The sequence below is a fragment of the Rana temporaria genome, chromosome 1 (assembly GCF_905171775.1).
Source record: "Rana temporaria chromosome 1, aRanTem1.1, whole genome shotgun sequence".
In the NCBI taxonomy this organism is placed as follows: domain Eukaryota; kingdom Metazoa; phylum Chordata; class Amphibia; order Anura; family Ranidae; genus Rana; species Rana temporaria.
In genome coordinates, this window is record NC_053489.1 from 321,210,118 (window position 1) to 321,227,154 (window position 17,037).

Here is a 17,037-nt window from a genome sequence, read left to right on the forward strand (position 1 = left end):
AATTATGACATGATGACAGTAATATATTTGCTTACGATTGGGACGAGCCGCTAACCATCCCAAACATGTATTTTTATAAAAAATAAAAAAAAAGATCATGGTAAAAGGGAAATACCTAAAGGAAAAAGGGAACAAAAAGGTTTATTGTAGAAAACTACGGTATTATAATATAGTGGACACCTCCAGTTCCATATTGAGGCCCCCGGGCGACAGAGTGTCGAGAGAATAGATCCAATACGTTTCACGTTCACACAGCCTATAGAACCTCTTTTTTTGGCGTCTGTTGTCCAAACCACACCTGTAGGCCTTCAGTAGATTTTTTGTGATTTTGGGAGAAGCGACAAGGAGCGCTATGTTTATCTTTGCCTTCCTTCTACCTCTCTCCGATGCTCGCAAAATCTCTGATGAAGAGGACGGATAATATGACCTACATACAATTGGCAGCTGAGGCAATAAACCACACAATCAGAGCAACAGTTGTAAAAATCACTGATATTGTTGGTTTTGCCTTTGGTGGTAAATTGTTTTTTGCCATGGTGTACAAAACTGCAAGCCTTACATAGTGTTTTTTTTTACATTGAAACATACCTTGTAACGGCATGAGGCATGTATGTGGTTTAGAAATTATGGGGTGAGATTTTAGCTTACTGGGTGCAATTTTTTTTCTTTTATATGTGGTTTATTGCCTCAGCTACCCCTGTCACCAATTGTATGCTAGGTCGTATTATCCATCCTCTTCGTCAGAGATTTGGCGAGCATCGGAGAAAGGTCAAGGAAGGCAAAGATAAACATAGCATTCCTCGTAACTTCTCCCAATATTACAAACAATCTATTGAAGACCTACAGGTGTGGGCTGTAGAACAGATGCCAAAAAATCTCTTGGAAGCTGAGAGGTTCTATATGCTGTGTGAAGATGAAACGTATTGGATCTATTCTCTCAACACTATGTCGTCTGGGGGCCTAAATGAGGAGGTGTCCACTAAATTATAAAAGTTTTATACAATAAACCTTTTTGTTCCCTTTTTTCTTAAGGTATCTCCCTTTTACCATGGTGTTTTTTTTTATAAAAATAAATGTTTGGGATGGTTAGCGTCTCGTCCCAATTATCAGTTTTTTTTTAATAAAAAATGCTGTCGTCAGGTCTGAGGGCAACGGTGAGTTTCCAGCTCTACCTCATACAATGCAATACATTACAGCTCACATCAATCACAATTTATTTCATATTTATTTGTATTTGTTTATTTTATATATAATCATTTTTGTTTTTAATTTTCGTTTTTCATTTATTTCATTTCTCATTCATTTTTTTTTTCAGAATTCTTTTTCCCTTTATACCTATTTCCTTTCCACCCCATCCCCCCATTTCCTTGTCTCTCAATATTTACCGCAGTATCTTTATTACTCAACAGCCCATTTATGGCATAATTATCCCATTACATATTCTCTATAATATAACCCGCTAGTAGATCATCTATCATACCCATTTCATTATTAATCTTATCCAACCCAAACACTATTATCTACATACAATTTGCCAATACAGTCCTTAATTTTATTACACATTTAATATATATATGTGTGTGTGTGTCCGTGTTTTGTATATATATCTTGCATTTTGCATACAAACCACGATCTTATATCATTCCCCTTCCTGATATATATGCCAATATATATATATATATTACTTTTATTCAAGCTATTAACTTATTCCATGCAATAGTTGTTCCAGGACGAATGTGTTTATGTTTTTTAATGTTTCTTAATTACTTAAATAGTTATTTTATATGCCAATATCTTATGAATTACATTTTTTATTTTTGATATAATGTCACTTGTATATTTTAATCTTTAATTTATGTCACTTAATCATTTTTGTACATATCTGTAATAATAGGATTTTTATAACAGCTTACCTGTAAAATCCTAAATCCTTTTCTTGGGAGTACATCACGGGACACAGAACCTAGTAATTACTAAGTGGGTTATATTCCACTGGACACTGGTGTAATCAATTAGACAGAAAGTTTCCTCCCTAAATAACCCCCCCCCCCCATACTGGGAGCACCTCAGTTTTTGTAGCAAAGCAATAAGTGTCCCAATATCCCCAAACAAGAGGGGCGGGAGCTGAACACTGCCTGCCCATTTCTAGGGTCTTCTGGCAGCACAACAAAATGTCAGTTTCCTATATCTGAAACCTTCAGACAGATCTTTAACTGATCTCATCTATATTGAGAGAAAATAAATAACTTTTCCTTCCGCGGAACAAGGTTCTGGAAAAAGGAAGGCAAGAATATCTTGATTCAAATGAAAACTAGATCCTTCTAGGAAATAAGGCTGGGTGAGGATTTAACATCACCCTACTTGTAAGAATAATTAAGTATGGCTCTATGCAAAGAAAGTTACCAATACTGAAACTCTTGCGTAGGCTACCACAACCAGGAACACCAATTGCCTTGTTAGAAGGATGAAGGGAAATATGGTGCATCGGCCAAAAGGTGCTGACCTTGTAAGCCGACAAAACGAGACCCAATCCTCCGAGCACCTAACTGGTGGACTTATACACGTTACCCCTTGTATAAAGGCCCGGATCAAAGAGTGTGAAGCAAGCGACCTTTAAAAATACTGACAAGGCCGAGATCGGACCTTAATGTAGGAAGGCAAGAATTTTACCTATGACATACTTCCAAGGATGTCACCCCTTGGTTTCACACCAGGAACATGGGCCTTCCAGATCCTATGATACATGGTCCTGGAGGCCAGCTCTTCTGTATGAATCAAGGTAATTGCCACTGATTCTGAAAGCCCCGATCCTCAAGAATGCAGGCTATAACAGCCAGACCATCAATTCCCATGTATGCAAGACAGGATGAAATACCCCCTTGCGAAGTAGGCCTGGACAAGATGTAAGGGACCCTGGGTCGGCTTCCGTTGTCTTTTGATGTTGCCTAGAAGCCACGAAAGTCGCGGCACTGGGGGGAGAGAACGCATAAACCAGTGACAACTGGTCCCACAGGATCACTAACGCATCTGTCCTGCATGCGAGTGGATCCTTTGTCCTTGACACAAAGCTGTTCAATCACTTGTTGAACCTGGACGCCAATACATTTTATGTACAGGGTACCCTTTCTCTGGCATTTGGTCAGAAAAAAGTCGGGGTGTAGAGGTCATTCTCCAGGGAACAATTGTTGATGGCTCCAGAGAATCGCCTGCCAATTCTGCATTCCATGAAATTTACGATTGTCAATAGGCAAGGCACAAGCTCCTCTGCCCAAGACAGAACATGGCTTACTTCCCTCTGGCTGCGCGACTTCTAGTGCCTCCTTGGTAAATGAAGTAAATCACTAGTGTGGCATTGTCGGATTGTACTCTGACAGAACAATCCTGCAACCTAAGCGTCCAGGCCCTTAAGCCAGATGCTCCATCAGTAGCTCTAGAATGCTGACGGATAAGGCTCACTTGGAGCTTGACCACTTCCCCTGGGCAGTGGTCTCTTCCAGGCCTGGCCTCCAGAGGCCAGCCTTCGTAGCCGCCACCTCTCAGGTAACGGGCATGAAGGATCTTCCTTTCTGCCAATCTTTTGGTTAAGAACCACTAACTGAAATTCCAGCATATCCCTGGGACCAGACTCTTTGGATAATGCTAGGTTAGGATCCACTCATTCCAGGCCGACAGAATAATGTTTATATCAGCCTTGAATGAACTGAGCATAGGGAACTGCTTTGAATGAAGCCACCACCTTCCCAAGCACCTTAAGCAAAAGGCAAATGTAAGGAACTGTTCCTTGCCTTAACCACATAGACCAGCTTTCTCATAGCGATGATCTTGTCTGAGGCCAAAAAACTCTCCTTTTTGGGCTGTGTCCCAAACATTCCAAGCTTCTTTCCAAACGAAAGAATGTGCCTTTAGACTGGGATCCTAACCCAGATACTTGACAATGCTAGACACCCTTAGGTCCAGCCATGCTACTGACTGATCCATCAGCAGGAGTTTGCCTCGGTATGCCATTACTGCTATACCCTGGGACTTTAGACCTTCTAGAGGCGGGCCCTAGCACCCTGTTAACCCAGGCACGGTGGCTAACCCAAGGGGCAAGACCACCAACTGGAGACAGTGCTATTCCCCTGTGAAACGCAGACAACCATTGCAGTCCCATGTAAATAAACACATATGCAAATGGCTCCCTATATGTGTATGTGGCAAGTGTTAAAGCCATGTGCCTCTATGGAAGTGTGTGTTCATGGAAGCATGAATTTATACAAATATGTTTTAGGCAAAACATAAAAAAAGGGCACGCTGTATATGTGTGATATGGAATGAGCATCTTGCAAGCAAGCATGCGTTTATGAGCGTGTTATGCAACATTGCGCAACATGTACCCATGCAGATATGTATTCCTATGTAAACACAAGGAATCCTGTATAATTAAGGAAACTTAAATTATCATGCCTTATTATACAACCATGCAAAACTAGGCAAACATGCAACTTTAAGTAATCATGCATCCTTATGCGATTCAGCATTTTTCATGCGATCAGACATCTTATGCATTTTAAGCACTACTGTGCGGGAAAAGTACCCTTGTGTGACCAAGGACTCTTGTGTGATCGAGCACCCATGTGCGATCCAGCATCTTTATTCAATCAAGCATTTTAATGCGATTTTAGGCATTTCTGTGAAAACAAGCCTCTCTGTGAAAATCAAGTATCCTTGGGTAATCAAGGACTTGTGTGATCCAGCAACCTTGCGTGATCCAGCATCTTTATGCAATCAAGCATTTTTATGCGCCAGTGGCAACCACATCGTCCCCCGCCTACAAAAGCGTGCCCCATGGTGGAGGCGGGGGGAGAGAGAGATCCCCCAAGGAGTGCCGTGGATCCGGACAACGAGGGACTCCCCAACACAACTATGGCAGAGCCTGAAGCAGAGGAAGTGAGCCACTCAAAAGACCGGCTAACACTGAGCTTTCGTTCCTGGAGAGCATGGTAAGCGAAACACCAGGTATGTCTCTTTACTGCCTCTAGTGGTGGAAAACAGATAAGACATCCAGCTACTCATGGAAGACAATCCTTAAGGTATTTACCTAGGATTGTGTTCACTTACCTTATCCCCGCTGCAGGATACTGCAGAGCACAGACAGACCCAATCTTCACCCATCACCGCGGGCTAAGTCAACAGACCTTCAGGGATCAGGGTCCATGGTCAGGATCACCACACCCCTGGACCTGTATCGCACCCTGCCAGAAAACTTTTGGTATTGGGTCTGACAAAAGCACTGGAACCCAGGATCCAGCCCTCCGAAGAGAGGCATTACAAGCAAAAACCTTGTGCTTCGGATACGAGGCCCCAGGTACCATCCACTTTTGCCCAAGACACTTTGGATGGATCTTTTTTTTATGGAGGCTATTTAAATCCAGCATGGATCCCTCCAGTGGAGCTCCTCAGAGCACATCTTCACTCGTGACCAATACCTTAGACACTGGCGAAAAAACTGAGGTGCTCCCAGTATGGCAGGGGTTATATAGGGAGGAAACTTCCTGTCTAATTGATTACACCAGTGTCCAGCACCTGAAGGTGGAATATAACCCACTTAGTAATTACTAGGCTCTGTGTCCCGTGATGTACGATAAAGAAAATGTAGATTTCTTTAGAGTTCTGGGCTGGGAAGCATTCTGCATTCTTCCCACTGGATGCCAGTTAACCGAGGCACTTATAAGGATTATAGCTGCCAATGTCCTATTAGCTTTGAGAAAGGAGAGCGCCTGTGTCGAATTGGCCAGTGCACATGCTGTGAAACATCGTCGTGACCCACCAGTGACGTCATTATGCCCGAGGCCCCCATGTTCCAGCCCTTACTATCGTGAATCAACCTGATCCAAGCCTCGTTTTCATCTATCAGGCTGCAGAGATCCTGCCGGTCAGGATACTTCTCCTTCAGGCAGAAAGAGCTGCAAAGAGACCGGCGCCACGCCAGTGTGGGTGGACATGTGCCTTACCTTCCTAACTTCTATGTAATTGGATAATGCACCTGTATTTTATTAAAATGTTACAGTTCTAACCTAGAGGCACCTGTCTCTATTTTCTTTGCATATCTGGAGTCTGTTTTCGACTTCCCCAATAAAGGCTTGCCCTGGTTTCTGGACTGTTATATTATATACAGGTATTCCTCCTCCATCTCAGCCTTTCATTGCTCTTATACCAAGTATGCCACCTAAAAAGGACTTACCTAATGGACTCATGTATTAATATACATTATATCTGGCAGCACCACTTAGTCTAATGCCTAGAGTTTACCCTAGAATATCTCAGCATTAAAAGTAGAACACGTGACACATGCAAAATTTATTAGCACAGTTTATTGTTCATTGTCAATGCTTTCCATGATATACTGCAGTTAATACATGAAGCATTAAGCATCGCCTTCATGATAATCAATCCAGTACTTAAGTGACACATCCTAAGCTGCACAACAATTTCCAAAAAAAAAACAATCTGTACACTTTAGATAAATAAAACTCTGGATAGCCCAGCTAGATAAACTGTGACATGGTTACAGCGCTGTACACATAGATATAAGTGAACAATCAAACTAAAAGGAGATTTTTTTAATTTAAATGATACAGTTATAACTTCCAATTGCCAAGCACAAATAATGTAATTATAGTCCTCACTGAGGGCAAAATACATGCACCAATTAAAAAGAATAAAAACATTAACAATAAAACGTATGCCTAGGTGATGATGATCTGTATGCTAATTTGATGCTTTGTGATTGAACATACCCTTAAATAGGTTTTTGTTTTTAATAAAGAAAATTAAACAAATTAAAATAATTCACACAAACTATTGTTTCCCAGTACTAGAAACTGATCAGTCTTTGTCTACATTGAAAATCCATCCATGCTTATCAGCATCTGTAAAAGACAAGTTAGACAAAACTGTGGTACTTAGCAGCTGGTTGCAAATTCTATGATCTGCTTCACCAATTGAGGAATTCAAATAGTGTTTGTAGGTTTAATACATTAACATCAAACCTTGTACCTACAATAGTTTGAAGTGTTTTAGGACACACAATTGAAATGTAGCATGACTTTGTTCTAATGCACATCAATGCATGCAGGATAATCTCCATTTATCTTTACAGAGAACATACACACACTGTGTGGTCAACAGAGCAATACATTTTGGCACCCACAGAGACAATACTCTGTGCAAATTGGGTTTTCCAAATACATGCTTTGTAAGGTTGCATAGCCTTACATTCTATTCATCATAGCAGTGTGTGGGCACTATCCTGGAAGTGTTAACACCAACAAAGCCCTGGTCATCAAGCATTTGTAACAAAAACACATACATGTCCATCGGACACCAACCTGATGGTGATAGTTCTTCTAAAACTCTCCTGATCACAATTTGGACCACCTAAATTTTACAATTTTATATTTCTATATTGTAAGAATAAATACAATTTGTAAGCCTGCATTGTTTTGTGTATGAAGGTGTATTATGTATTTTATCACATCTGATGGAGACCCAAAGGCTTTTAAAGGTTTGCATTAGCCCAATTGTTGTTGTTTTTTTTTTTTGTAAAATTATTTTTATTCAATTTTCAGCCCAATTGTTTTTAACAACTTAAGGACCATCACAATTTGTTCTCCTTAGTGTTGACTCATTACCTATTAAAGTGACACTAAACAAAAAATGTCAAAATTCTTTTTTTTTTTTTTTTTTTGCTGCCGTGATCCAATTTTCTGTTACAGAATAGCTGCGATTATTCTCCATGGTCCCACTGTATGTAGAGACATAGTCATCCCTTTTTGCTCGCTAGATGGACTAGGGACTAAGAGATGTCTAATATGCATAGAGCAGTGGACATGACCTCAACTAAGCCCCCATTCACACCTAGGCGTTTTTACGCCTGAAGTGCTACGCCGCTGCCGCCAGAGGGATGAAAACATGGTTCACATCTCCACGCTGAACGCTGGACGCCTGCCGCCTGAAAAAAGGTCCCGGACCTTTTTTTCAGGCGGCTTTCGGCGTTCGGCTAGGAGATGGGAAGCATCTCCATAGAGGGGGTCAATCTGGGGCACATCTAGGCGGACAATACCGGCGTTTTGTCACCGCAAATCGCGGTACAAAACGCCGTTATTTGTACCGCAATTTGCGACGACAAAACGCTGCGAATTTGTCTGCCTAGGTGTGAATGGAGCCTAAAATGCACTGCTCTTTCCAGACAAATGGAAATGAGCAGGTAAAAGAGTGGACATTACAAGGAGACAGAAAAACACAGTAAGAAAAAAACTTCATAGAAAATAGACTACAGTGTCATTAAGTAGTGGATGCATATGGATCATTTTTGAAAAATAAGCACAGGGTTTAGTGTCACTTTAATATATTTTGTCATGTTATTTTTCCTAAGGAACTTGAAAACATACCTTTGTCATGCAGGACTTTCTATCTATAGTAAAACTATAAAAATATAGGTTTATTTTTAAAAGCATAATGAACAATAATAAAATGGGAGATATTGAAAAAGATTGTATTTTACCCAACTAAATTATCCTCTTTTTAAAAATATGAAATATATGTACTATATTTAATGTTAATTCATATAAATTATTCTATTACTTCTAGACTTTTATTACAGGTGTGCACAAATGCATCCACCACCACCCAAAATGCATAATAAAAAATAATATATTATTGCAACCCTGAGCTTTATAGACAATCTTTTTATGAAGAGCTAAAAGAGACTAAATTTGTTTGTACCGAAGTAATGGAAAGGGAGGGTTAATTTTTCTGGTATGGTATAGGTAGTAGTCAAGTGGACATATTCTGTAATGTTAAAGACATTTAACTGATTACACAAGCAGCTTCTTTTATTTCTAATAACGCATTGCCTTTTTTGGACTGTGTGTGTTACATGTCAAGGATGGGGTGAAACATTGAGATCTAAAAGGAAACCTACAGTACTCATACAGACCAATATCTGCATTTTGACTCCAACCATCCCCAGAAATACAAAGGGGGGTCATTACAATTCTACAAAAGAGATGTGAACAGAAAACATAGTCTAAATCGAGGAACACACCACAGACATCTCAGAAGTGCTTTAAACTTTTGTAGTTCTCCAGACTGGGCAACATTTGGTAACATGGGGCCAGATCCACAAAAACCTGGCGTAACTTAAAAAATCCCATTTAAGTTACACTGCCTTAAAGTTTCTACCTAAGTGCCTGATCCACAAAGCACTTATCTAGAAATTTAAGGCTGTGTAACTAAAATTCCGCCGGCGCAAGGCGTTCCTATTCAAATGGGGCGAGTCCCATTTAAATGAGGCGCGCTCCCGCGCCGGCCGTACTGCGCATGCGCGAAGTTACGTTACGCCGAGTTTTTGGGTGCACGTGGGTAGGCACCCACCACGTGGGTACCTGCCGGAGCATGATGGGACGGTGATGCCTATATAAATGGGATGCAAGGCGCGCTTCCATCATTACAGCGACAACAGGCGACGAGGCAACATCGGAAGAAAGGAAGAGAAGACCCTGACGCCACAGAAGACCGCGCTGGCTGCCTGTTTGAAATCGAGCTAACACACAAACATAGCAGGCAGCCAGCGCTGAAGAAGGCACCGGAGAGCTGCAGAAGAACCGGGGTTCGCAGAGTCAAGAGCGGAAGAGGGGAGAAGATGGAAGAAGCCCCCCGGAGTCCAGAGAAGCCCCCCCCGGAGAGCGGAGAAGACCCCCGGAGAGCGGAAGACCCCCGGAGAGCGGAAGACCCCCGGAGAGCGGAAGAAGAAGCCCCCCCTGCTAATTGAGCTAATAACGAAGACAGGGGGGGCATCCGGAGCAGAATAATAAAATATTTTAAAAAGCCTTGTGTTGTGTGTTTACTAACTAACTTTTTGCCTACAGGTGAATGGATAGGGGTACGATGTACCCCATATCCATTCACTTAGGGTGGGGGGCCGGTATCTGGGGCCCCCTTATTTGAGGGGACTCCCAGATTCCGATAAGCCTCCGCCCGCAGACCCCGACAACCAATGGCAAGGGTTGTTGGGAAGAGGTCCTGTCCTCATCAACATGGGGACAGGGTGCTCTGGGGTGGGGGGGCCCGCAGTGCGCCCCCCTGCCCCAGAGCACCCAACCCCCCCATGTTGAGGGCACGCGGCCTGGCACGGCTCAGGAGGGGGGGGGGCGCTCGCTCGTCCCCACTCCTTTCCTGGCCGGCCGGGTAGCGTGCTTTGGATACGGGTCTGGTATGGATTGTAGGGGGACCCCCTACGTCAATTTTTCGGCGTAGGGGGGGTCCCCTTACAACCCATACCAGACCTAAGGGCCTGGTATGCTCCTGGGGGGGAACCCATGCCGGTTTTGTTTTTACAAATTGCCGTGGAGTTCTCCCTCGGGAAAGCATACCAAATGCCGTCGCTGGAATGGGCTTTTACAAGGTGTGACTAGTTTACACTTTGTAGAACCAGCCCTAATTTTACACTTGCAAAATAACACTTACGGTGCAAAAACGAAGCTGGAAAGCTTTGTGGATCGCCTTAAGTGCTAATTTGCATACTAGAAACGGCATTTCGACTCGAAATGCCCCCAGCGGCGGATGCGGTACTGCATCCTAAGATTCGGCAGTGTAATTCAATTACACATGCCGGATCTTCTGCCTAACTTTGGAAAAAGCCTTTTGAGGATCGTTTCCAAAGTTACACACAGACTGAACAGCAGTTAAGTCGGAGTATCTCTTTTGTGGATCTGGCCCCATGGGTCATAAAGGAATGTTGGCAATTAAACTGCCATAATTCATGTAGCTCCTCCTCTTGGGGTGCCTTAAAATCAGTGATCAGAGAAACCTTTATTAATTGTATTGCCACATTTAGGACATCCTCCAGAATCACACTGCAAACATTAGAAAGAAAAGTTCAACAAAAAAAAGATGGTTAATGACCGATCGCCAGGTACCCACTTTGCTCTGGTGGAAGCACAAAAGCTCTTGCAGTTACATAAGAAGAACCTAGTGACAAAACACTTTTTTTTTTTACCAAGTGGCTAATCTCAAATACTTTGGTGATAAAAACGGTCACTAGCTATCTTATTCGGATCAGATACTTAGGCCCCTTTCACATTAAGGAGTTTTTCAGGCGGTACATCGCTAAAAATAGCGCTGCTATCCCACCTGAAAAACTCCTTCACTGCAGACTCAATGTGAAAGCCGGAGGGCTTTCACACTGAGGCGAAGCACTGGCGGGAGACAAAAAAATCTCCTGTCAGCAGCATCTTTGGAGCGGTGAGAGGAGCGGCAATACCGCCCGCAATGCGCCTCTATAGAGGCACATTGCGGGCAGTATTAACCCTTTATCGGCCGCTAGCGGGGGTTAATACCGCATTGCTAGCGGCTGATTCCCGCGGCAATCTCGGCAGTATAGCGCCGCTATTTTTAGCTGCGTTTTACCGCCAACGCGGCTCCCGCGCCAGTCTGAAAGGGGCCTTAAGCATTCTTCAGTTCCAGAATTGGGAAGATTAGTAAGCTAATGAAATCCTGCAAGTTAATGATGCACTTGCTCAGATCTATGCCCAGTTTTACTCAGATACTATTAATCCCTCTTAAGAGGAACAGGGGGGCTTTTTGGAACCTCTAATTTTTCAACAACTCTCCCAAAACCATTAAGTATTTTAAGTTCGACCCATTACTACTCGGGCGATAATTGATGCAATATCATCATTCAAACCTCGGGCTTGACGAACCACCAATTAAAATATTACCAAAGTAACAGTGAAATGCTTACATAAATTTATCATACAAAATTTCAGGAAATATATAAAAATAACTTTGTCAGCTTCTATGAATAAGTAAGTCCAGCCCAATCCTGGTAATAATGTAATGAAATGAAAGCCATACAAATCAATAGCACGCCTAAAAACATATCAAAATTCTTAGAACAATACTGGCTAAACAACTGTCTTTTGTTATCACCTCCATAATTAACCCAAACCAGTCAGGTTTTCTGCCTAAGAAAAGTACCTATGACAATATTAGGACGCTATATGTAAAACATTTAGGCCGGATTCACACTTGTGCATTGCGTTTTTTAGCTCCGTTTTCTTTGCTCAATCAGCTGTTCAGCGGTTCCTTTGCGTTTTAGCTGCGGATTTGATGACCTGGGGGAGGGGAGGGAAGTCTTGCCACACCAGATTTCAAATAAAAAACCGGCATGGGTTCCCCTCCATGAGCCTACCAGGCCCTTAGGTCTGGTATGGATTTTAACGGGAACCCCTACGCTGAAAAAACGGCGTGGGGGTCCCCCCAAAATCCATACCTGACCCTTATCTGAGCACGCAGCCCGGCCGGTCAGGAAAGGGGGTGGGGACGAGCGAGCGCCTCTCCCCCCTCTTGAACCGTACCAGGCCGCATGCCCTCAACATGGGGGGTGTGTGCTTTGGGGCAGTGGGGCACCCTTGAAATTGGGCATGGAGTTCCCCCTCATGATCCCTGTTCAGAACGCAACACATGTGCGAATCAGATGCATGCCCATAGAAGATAATGGGCCTGAATTCGCACCTGAGCCGCACTGCAATGCCTAGAAAACGCACACTTTTTGGGGAATGCGCAGTGCGAATGCATTGCACATATGTTAATCAACCTCATTAAAATCAATGTATTTTATGTTATGCAAATTGGATGCGGTTTAAGCCGCAACCAATTCACATAGGTGTGAACCCGGCCTTAAGGCATGGTCCTCTTAGCAACCCAAGCTGCTAACTTCTCTAAATATCATTAAAGCTGAAGTGTAGGTATGGTTTGTATAAGGTAGTTACATTGGTCCAGATTGGACCAAGGTAAGTTTGTATATTTCATACCTGACCAATGCCTGTGTAAGTTAAAAATCACTGTACTAGTCATGGCTTGCATTGGTCTAAGCTGGACCAATTTTACTATGCTATAAAAATCATATTTATACGTCAGCTTTATAATTATTGACACGGTATACTGGACCTTTCTGTGGGAAGCTACACAAAAATGTGTTTTGGTGAAATGTTTATGACGACATGGGTAAAACATCACTATGCAGATTCAAAAGCCAGTGTAGAACAAATTGAGGTATCTCTCCCCTTCTGGAAAATAATCTTCTAGGATCGCCCTGTGATGCTTGACTTTTTTTGGGAAAAACTATTGCATTTCTTATTGGACCTATTCTTCTCATACCCTACATACAGTGCTCTGAAAAAGTATTCACACCCCTAGAAATGTTTCAAATTTTGTCATATTACAACCAAAAACCTAAATGTATTTTATTAGTTAGGGGTATCAGAGTAAAGAGGGGTGAATACAAATGCACGCCACACTTCACATATTTATTGGTAAAAAATAAAATAAAAATTGAAAACCATTTATCATTTTCCTTCCACTTCACAATTCTGTGCCACTTTGTGTTGGTCTACCACATAAAATCCCAATAAAATACATTTATGTTTTTGGCTGTAACATGACAAAATGTGGAAAATTTCAAGGGGTATGAATATTTTTTCAAGGCACTGTAGTCAGCACATGTCTTTTTCTAAAAGACACCTTCAAATAGCTAGGATTACAATGACTAACTAAATTTATCCCACTCAATTTTTATGTACTTTGCATGTTTACAAGTAGGGATGAGCCGAAAACCCCCCAGTTCGCACCACAACCTGTGAACAGACCAAAAGTTTGTGTGAACTTTAGAACCCTGTTAAAGTCTATGGGACTCGAACGTTTGAAATCTAAAGTGCTAATTTTAAAGGCGAATATGCAAGTTGTCCTAAAAAGTGTTTGGGGACCTGGGTCCTGCCGAAAAACTGGGAGCAGTGAATTTAATAATGCTTAAAGTAAAACAATAAAAGTGAAATATTCCTTTAAATTCATACCTGGTGGGGAGGTGTAAAGTATGCCTGTGAAAAAAAGGAAAAAAAGCAATTTAAAATCACTCGCGGCTTTAATGAATTGTCGGCTACCGGTAATTTAGAAATTCATTCATAAAAAAATAAGCGTGGGGGTCCCCCCAAATTCAATTACCCTTCAGGTCTGGTATGGATATTAAAGGGAACCCCGCCGTCAATTAAAAAAAAAAAAAAAAAAAAAAAAGACGTGGGGTTCCCCCCAAATATCCATTCAAGACCCTTAAAGAAATACGAAATTTAAAGGAATATTTCACTTTAAGCATTATTAAATTCACTGCTCCCGGAAAAAACTTCAGTTTTTAAAACTTTTTTTGCATCGATACATGTCCCCTGGGGCAGGACCCAGGTCCCCAAACACTTTTTAGGACAATAACTTGCATATGAGCCTTTAAAATTAGCACTTTAGATTTCTCCCATCGACTTTAACAGGGTGCTCCGCGGCTTTTTGAATTTGCCACGAACACCCTAAATTGTTTGCTGTTCGCCAAATAGGCGAACAGGCAATGTTCGAGTCGAACATGAGTTCGACTCGAACTCAAACCTCATTCCTATTTACAAGCGTAGAATTCTATATTAATCAAATTAATTGGCGAGATAAATATGATAAACATGCTTATTTATGCTAAATGCATCCCCAATTTTCGTTAAAAATTCAAAAGATTAAATGTGATCTTTTCTTCTTTTATTTTGAACACAGAGCCCTGCATAGTGAAACACGCCCTTTCCCTTCGTGCTCCTCTACCAGATGGTGGTTTAGCTAAACCCAATTGTTAATTTTCTTAGCATCCCAATTATCCTATGTATATTTCTGGCTGCATCCTGGAAACCTCTCTGTCTCCATGGTTCTGTTAGCAAATATATTTGGTTCTGAACCTTACTTCTAGAACGTTTATATTGTACTTTCCTCAAGAAATGCAATACATTCTCACTTGTGGATGTTTCTGTGCTGGCTTGGCCTAAAGCTGAACATAACTTCCATACATAGTGACCCCAGTTCTCTCCCAGAATCCCACTTTGGAGCATCTCTAGACAACAAGAACTAAATGGTCACCCTGTTTCCAACTGGTGATTTAGCAAAGGTATCATTAACATTTCCCATCTGTACAGCAATGTTCAAATACCTTTCTTTACACATGCAGTTTTACAACAATTCACACCTTCAGCCATGTGACTTAAACAAATAAACCACCCTGTTCTGTGACAGATGTTAAACTTTCCCACTTCCCATCATGATCTTGGACAATAAACATCTGCCCAACATTGTGATTGGTTTAAGGTGATCTGTGTGGCTCAAAATGCTGGGGTATCACCCTGACACAGATTAGAATGAAGAGGCTGCTTAAATAGATTGCAAAGCACCTTCAGATTTACAGAACATGTCCAGTTGACTAACTAAAAATAGCAAAGATTACTGTCTTTCTTATTTTATCGTTTTTTAATTTACCCACAGATGGCCATTTTGTGAAATAAGAGGTTAAGTATTGAGGGGGTGACACAACAACTTTCCATCTTCCATTCAGGATGGTGTAACAATGATAAATAATAATCTCTGTTCTGGATTTAACATTAGTAGCGCAGATGTTATTATAACATCACAGATCATAAATGCTGTCAAAGGTCCTTAAGTGGTTATCATCAAAAATGAAAGTTTTGATAGTATGGACAGACATTCTGTAATATTTATTTTCATTTTACATAAAAAAATTGTCATAATAAACCAGGCTCAATTTCAATTAGCAAACAATTGTTAGAATCTTTTTGTTTTTAAGAAATCACTGTAGATTTGTCTAGCCTGCAGAGAATCCTACAATTCAAAAGGCAACATTGCCTGGATTTCTGAACTGCATGTTTGTCCACCAATCATATAGATCTGCATGGAAATATTCAAGCAAATTAATTTCCTGAATTGCTCACCACAGAGTGGTTTTACAGTAGTAAATTTCATAATGCATCATTAAAGTTGGTACAAATTTCACCCAAATAATACGTTTGGAATATGTTTGCATCTTGTGAATAGACCAGCTCACACTAGGTATATTACCTTATTGGTACATTTAAACATATAGAAATACAATATTTATTTCATAGGCAGTAATATAACATTTTTGAACCACAGATTTCTCAGAATACAAATACAACTACATTCCTTAATATGTTCAGAATTTTGAACGCGAGAATTCACAGTTGTGTTCTTTTGTATGTTAGTAGGGTTTGTTGTTTTGTCGCAGTGGGAACCCTTTTAGTTTAGGAGTAAGGTCTGGAGCAGTGGCTTGGCATTTTAGATAGAAATAACATCCACACAGGCTATAGCACTGCTGCATTAGGATCATTATTGATTGCATGTGTCCTTCTCATTACACCACAGATAACTTGATGTGTTTATAAACAATTTTATGCACCCCAATGAGTTATTTTACATGTTTGCAAATATACAGACACATGTGATGGGCTCTGATTTAAATAATGTTTCAGGGTTTATGGCAGTTTATCCATACCCTGGTCCAAAAGTGAAGGTCCTGCACTTTCCAAAGAGATCAGTAATCTCTATAGCTAATTATGCATTTCTTTACACAGCAGCATTCAGAATGAAGCCCTAGCTTTGTGAAATTCATACAACACTGTGAAACATCTATAAAATGAACAAGATGCAATTTTTTTTTTTCCCATTTACAGCCTCTACTAAACACCTTTGTAGCCATTTCTGACAAACAGTAACATTCTAAACAAAGCGGAAACTCAGCAATACATACTTTAGTGATGTTGGACATTCAAATATGGCATTTGTTTTACCTAAAATATTTTGTAATGCTACATGCAAGTTTCCAGCCTATATGAGAGACAAAGCGGTTTAAAAATGTAATTGTTGCTTTGCCTTCAGCTTCATGCACAAAAGTGCGAAGGGAACAAAAGTATCAACAACTGCAATACTTGCAGGGCTGCATTTACAATTTGGAGTCTAGTTGCTTTAAACCAGGTGCCATCAGTCAAGTTCACTACTTTATATGCATTTTCTATCTCTCCTGGCCCTTCTTTGCAACAGCCTCATATCACTCCTTTTCTATAGTTAAAAAAAAATACTGATATTTAATTGGCATTCATTTTAAACTCT